The sequence below is a fragment of the Sphaerodactylus townsendi genome, linkage group LG05 (genome assembly GCF_021028975.2).
Source record: "Sphaerodactylus townsendi isolate TG3544 linkage group LG05, MPM_Stown_v2.3, whole genome shotgun sequence".
NCBI classification, from domain to species: domain Eukaryota; kingdom Metazoa; phylum Chordata; class Lepidosauria; order Squamata; family Sphaerodactylidae; genus Sphaerodactylus; species Sphaerodactylus townsendi.
In genome coordinates, this window is record NC_059429.1 from 114,747,232 (window position 1) to 114,754,125 (window position 6,894).

The following is a 6,894-nucleotide window of genomic DNA, read 5'->3' on the forward strand; positions in this document are numbered from 1 at the left end:
TGTAAGTCCCGTCCTGTCAGTTGTATTGGCTCAATCTGTTGTAGTTCACCTCTAGTCCACTGAGAAATGTGGACTATAAAGAATATAAAAAATCATAAACATGGTTACAAAAAAAACCCCATTCCATTTTATTCAAGGAGGATCAGTGCCAGGAAAGTGTTTTGAGGATTTCAGTCTTCATTACTACAATCTTGTGGTAGTAACTCACACAAATTAGACATCATGTGGTAGTGACTCACACAAATTAGACATCTTGTGGCAGCAACTCACATAAATTAATGATAAGTTGGGCGCAGAAGTAATTCTTAAAACCACTGCAAGGTGTGGTAATAGCCGCTATCAAATACTTATCTACCTCTTCCTTCAATAAATTCAGACAATATGCAAGGTGTAAAGGCCTCATAATTTTGAATTGGATGCCTGGGACCAGCCAAGCAGGCATTCTTCATGAGTTCCATGTTTAGAACATAATTCCTAGGCATGTACAGTCCCAACTTGGGACCATGATGTATGGAGCAAAGGGTTCACCCTCCCCCCATCTAAAACATATCCTAATATGATTCCCAAGTTTCCTCAAGTGTTGTTTCCCCTGCAATTCTGCAGAGCAATTTCAGATCAGGAAAAGGGTGTAGGAAAAATATTTAAGCCCCTTTTCGCTTTGTGCTATAATCCCTATTTGAATCTGGCCCAGGCACCCCTGAGAATTAAGTTCCTGACAAAAAATTCCTAGTAAATATCTGGTTGATAGACCTGCTGGGACAAAATCAGGAAAACGAGTTTGTAATTTGTGGATCAGCCCTGGTACTAAACTGACTCTCAGTTTCCAAGGGACTCCAAATATGCACAGAAGACAGGTCTATCTGTGGCGTGCAAAGGAAGCCAAAAAAGGCTGATGATTCTGATTTCCCTGGGATTTATTTCTGGATGGCAGTTCCTAGGATTGAACTGCACAAGCTACACTAGAGGATATTCACGAGTGGTGGGGGTGAGCTTGCATTACATACCTGGAAATCTCAGAATTTAGCCTTCTTCCCCTCACAAAGCTCAGCCTGAGGGGCTTAAGTGCACGGTGCAATTGTAACTGAGCACCCCTCCAAAACACACCTTCTTAAAGATGGAAAGGTATTCAGGGAGAAAGGAAGGAGGGGTACTGCTCCAAACTGCCTCCCCCCTCCCACAGTCTGCAGCTCCTCCCTGCAGGATTGGAAATATAGATAAGAGTCAGTCCTCACCACCACAACACTTTTTCCACTTGAAATCCTCTTTGTTTGAAACAGCTTGTGATTTTTAGAAGAGGGCAACGCAGGTGCCTAACCACCGAGAGCATGGTTGCATTTGCAACACAGTTGACTCTCTATACTTGCTGCTGCTTCCTTGAATCTGAAAACCACAAATATGTACACTGAAAACTGGTGCTTCAGTCACCTTATGTTCTGGCCTCTGCCTTAATTCCTAATAAGGTAGAAAGCACTTGTGAAGTTCTTCCCCACAAACCTGATTGACCTTCTCAACTACAGTAAAGGTAAAGTTTCCCCTTCAGTCGTGTTCGACCCTGGGGTACCACTGCAAGCAGTGATTTCATAGGCAAGCCATTTTTGTGGGGTAGTTTGCCACAACTTATGGCCACCCTGTGAATTAATGCCCTCTAAAAAGTCCTACTATCAACAGTCTTGTGAACTGAGGGCCACGGATTTCTTTATAGAGCCAATCCATCTCCTGTTGACTCTTCCTCTTTTCCTGCTGCTTTCAGCATTTCCCAATAAATCTTGTCTGCTCATGTGTCCAAAGTACGATAGCCACAGTTTAGTCATTTTAGGGGGAGGTTCAGGCTTGATTTGATCTATTTGTCTTTTTGGCACTCCATGGTGTCTGTAAAAGTCTCCTCCAGCACCAGATTTCAAATGAATCAAATTTCTTCCTGTCAAGCTTTCTTCATTGCTCGACTTGCACTCTCAGACATATTAACAGGGAATAGCATGGTATGAATTAACTTCATCTTGAACACCTGCAACACATCCTTACGCTTGAAGATCTTTTCTAACTCCTTCATGGCTGCCCTTCCCAGTTTCAATCTCCTTCTTGGTTGCATACTCCCTTTGGGTTAACGATGGAGCTCCTGTCAATTTCACAAGCATTGGCACCAGGGGAATCTACTTAGTGCATCTGAGCTTAGATCTCACAGCCTCACCGTGCAGTCTTATGGGTGAAATTAGGCAGGCGTCACTGTGCATAGGACAGCATCATGTAAATTCTACAGAATTACCTGTATCCTCCGGAGAGGATTAAACAGGAATGAAAGAAGATGGCAACCCAATTTACAATTTCAATCTTGCCAAGATATGCCTGGAGATACTTGGGTGATGATTTAGGCTTGGATCCCATGAATAAGTTCTGCGTTGGCCAGATAGCCTGTGCTGTGGAGCATGTTTCTGTTACAACTTCTATTTGTACAAGGGTTCATTGAAACTACAGACTTTGCACAAGCAGGAGTTCTAATAGCTTTCAGTGGCTTTTCTTCAAATGGGAATTTTAGTTTCATTCTGTGGTAGAAACCTTCTTGCAGACACAAAACTTATTCGTTCCAGGTCAGTGTGTGATATATTTTAAATTAAGGTTGCAATGTTATGCCCTCCTAATTGAAATCAATAGGAATTATAGGTAAAGATGCGTAAGATTCCACTACATAATTAAGAAGAAAAACTTAAATATCAAATAGTCGAATGCAAAGTTAAATAACTTTCTCTGAATGTTAGTTTTAAAATAGATGCAGAAATTTGTGGTGTTTTACTCTCACAGGTTTAATATCAGTGGATGGTAAAAACATTCCTGAAAGATAAAACTTTATGGGCAGAATGCAAAGAACCACATAGGTAGTTCTGTGGGTTGAAGTGGTTTTAGGTTTCTGCTTTCCCAAGACTTTATCTCAGCCCACATTCTAGAAGGCAAACCACACTTGAAGTTAAGCAGACTTTCCAAATCAGGCTAAGATCCTGTTATAGGGGTGCCCAATCCAAAGCACCCCCGTCCCTAGAAGAAAAAAGGTAGACATTCAACTTGGCATGGCCAGTGATACATAATGCAGGGCCTTTCCCCACTCCCTTCCATCTCCCCTATGCCGCTCGCCCAGGCGTCCCCACGACCCCGCGCTCTGTGTGGGGTCGTCAAAAGGCGCCGTTGGGAAGAGCGCCTGGGATGCCGCGCGCTAAGGGGGCGCGGCAGCGTCGGGGCGGCTGCGCTGTGGCCGCCCCTGCCGTGGGGAGGGAGGAGGAACCCCGCGCTACTCTCCTCAAGTAGCGCGGGGCTTACGGTAAGTGGGGAAAGGCCCGCAGTTCTTTTGCTCCTAATTTACATTTGTGGGTTGCGATATCCAGTAGGCACCAGCAGGTGTCCCCATTCACACAGGGAACTTTTTTTGGTCCACAAGTCTTCCGTATTTAGGTCCTTGGTTGATATTTGAATGCAGACTTGTGCCCGCAATTTCCACTTTTGAGATTTTGAAATCGTGACATTAGCTTGAAAAAAAGGCTTACACATGCACATTTTAGACACACTCAAATATCAAGGAGAAACACTGAAGTAAAAAACAACACACCATCCGAAATACTTGTATGTACATGGACTCAATCATTATGCGTTTATCAATTGCAGCACAATCCATCAAGTTGCAGCTTTCCTGATCGTTTGTTAAAGCCCTGCCTCTTTGGGCAACTCCATCACCAAAGGCATTCACATGTCCCAGCAAAGATGCTTGGTTGTGATGGGCACAAAACTTGGCTTTATTTTGTGCAGGGGTCTTCAAACTATGGTCCTCCAGATGTTCATGGACTACAATTCCCATCAGCCCTGCCACCTGGCCATGCTGGCAGGGGCTGATGGGAATTGTAGTCCATGAACATCTGGAGGGCCATAGTCTGAAGACCTTCGATTTTGTGCTTCTTCCATACTTTCCCTTTAGATTCCTAGTACATGGCAAAGACAATTCCAACTTATGCACCCGCACTTGGGCAGCACAGCCAATTAGGGCTGGATTCAGTACTTCTGAAAGCAGGAAGCTTTTCATTCTTGCTTCCCCTGCAAGGTAAAAGGGAGTGGACATGTTGCGAGGACAACCTGCAAGAGTTCTCTGATGAACAAAAGGCAATTTCAGTTAAAGGCGATGAAGAACAACTTGGATTTATACCCCCCTTTCTCTCCTATAAGGAGAATCCAAGGGGTTTACAAATTCCTTTCCCTTCCTCTCCCCATAATAGACACCACATGACGTAGGTGGGGCTTAGAGAACTTTGAAGAACTGTGGCTAGCACAAGGTCATCCGGCAGGAGTGGGGAAACAAATCTGGTTCACCAGATAAGAGTCCATCGCTGATCTGGAGTAGTGAATCAAACCTCATTCTCCAGATTACAGGTCGCCTGCTGTTAACCACTACACCATGCTGACTCTCAACTCCAGTTCTTCAGAAGGGATATTGAAGCAACTTGCTTCTAAAGATACTTCTACCATTTGTAAAGACTGAACACTTGGTACTTCCAGATCTGAGATGGACTACAATTCCCATCAGCCCAGTGGTGGCGAACCTTTGGCACTGCAGATGTTATGGACTACAATTCCCATCAGCCCCTGCCAACATGGCCAATTGGCCATGCTGGAAGGGGCTGATGGGAATTGTAGTCCATAACATCTGCAGTGCCAAAGGTTCGCCACCACGGCCCTATACTATTATTAAACTCAGCACTGGAATATACCAACATGAAGCTGCCTTACATCAGGACAGACTGTTGGTCAACCAAGATCAGAACTGTTGGTTTATCTACTTGCGATCTTAAGACTAACAATAGCTGAATGAACAGAAAACATGGCCCAGAAGAAGAGCCGGCAGGAAACAGACCACCCTTTGTCAGCTGTTGCTCCAGTATGGTCCTCTCCACCCTTGAGGCCATCCTGACCTCTTTGGCTGACCTCTTGACTCTTTTGAGAAAATGCTCAGATGATGCTGGGCTGCTCCTGAAACTTTCAGCCAGCTTTCCATCACTCACATTCAGTAGCCTCCTTGCCCTCAACTGTTCCTAAACCCTCCTAGCTTTCATAGATCCTCATTTCTTGCAAGTACTGCTTTCGAATCATTATTTTACCTGCCTATTTCTTATTTTCATCACAGGTTCCTTGTGGTGCCCCAGGTGCTGCTGATTCCCCAGCACAAAATAATGGGCTTAGAAGGCACGGGGAAGGGAAAGACATTTACAGATGCATTGAGTGGCCCTCACCCTCCTTCCTTCTCACCAACCCAGTAACACCAATATCCCCCACTGGCCATGATCTACTCCAGGGGTAGGGAACCTTTAACAATCAAAGAGCCATTTGGCCCCTTTTCCATGGGAAAAGAAAACACTTGGAGCCGCAAATAATTTTTGACATTTAAAATAAAGATAACACTGTATATATTGATTTTTTAAAACCTTTTACTCTGCTCATTCTGAGACGCGCATGGATGCGGCAAGGATGGGGCCAGCGGCTTGGCCTTGCCGGCCACCGAGAAAGCGCCTGCCCCGCTCCAACGGGGCAGGCGAGAGGGGAAGCCCACGGCACGGCCCAGCTGGCTGCGGGCAGTTGGTGCGCCCGCCCTGCTGCCTGCAGGTTGGGCAAGGATGGGGCCAGTGGCTCGGCTTGTGGAGCCGCAGTGCAAGGGCAGAAGAGCCGCATGAGGCTCTCGAGCCGCAGGTTCCCTATCCCTGATCTACTCTGTTCTGCCATTAGAGTAAGCTTTGCTGCCTTGTAGGATTCCACCTGTTCTCTTTTCCTGGCCTGGGTCAAGTAGCCAGCATGAAAGGTAGAAGTCTTTGGAAAGGTGGGTTTTAGTTAGCGCTGGAGCATTAATAGCATCCATTTTGGGCCGCAAAATAGAAAAATTTAGATTTATTGTCCAGGACTTCACTAAATGCAGAGATGGCTTACATCGCTTCTGGAAACATTGATGTTGTTTACCAAATATCTCTACTGCTCTCCTCTGCCCAGTGATTTCCAACCATTAGCTCCTAGGACCCTGCACTCCAACTGAGACTTGTCCGTAAAAGGAGTATGAGAGTTCTATGGGAGGGAGAAGTCATTGCTTCAGTAGCTCCGCTCATGCAAACCACATGAAGCTCAAAGGGCACTGCAAAGGAAGGACAATGAACAGGCATCTCCAAGAATGCCGTAGATGTGGCACTTTAAGCCTGGTCCAATCTATACCACTCTGAACTTGTGGGAAGAGAATGGATTTTTAAAAATTACGGTTACAAAATGGACAAATGGGGGAAGCGACAAGCTGGGTCTGAGCTAGATTCCAAGCCCCTGAACACGTCAAACAATTTATTGTCGAAGGCTTTCACGGCTGGAATCACCGGGGTGCTGTGTGGTTTCCAAGCTGCATGGCCGTGTTCTAGCAGCATTCTCTCCTGACGTTTTGCCTGCAGCTGTGGCTGGCATCTTCAGAGGATCACGGCCATACAGCCCGGAGACTACACAGCACCCCAATGTCAAACCATGATTAGGAGGAGAAGACACAGGCATAAGGGCTGGGAGACAGGCCAACACTCTTCAAGCTATGCACACCTTTCCAGGTCTGGGTGGAAAACCCTGAAATTAAGCAAGTCCACAATGTTCAGGTCTATTCAAAAGTTCATTCTCTTTCAATACAATTTTTTTTTTTAAAAAAAAACCTTTCCACCCCCAGACTTACCAGTTGCCCATTAACTGAGATGCAATCCTTGTGTTTTTCTTCCTGTCTCGGCAGCAGCGGTTCAGCTCTGTGGTTTCAGGCAACTTTCACATTAAGAAAACAACAGCTCCAGCTCAGCTAATCTCTGGGGAGTTCTGAAAGGCCGAGCTGCTTTCTAGCATTTAGCATCCTATAAAGCA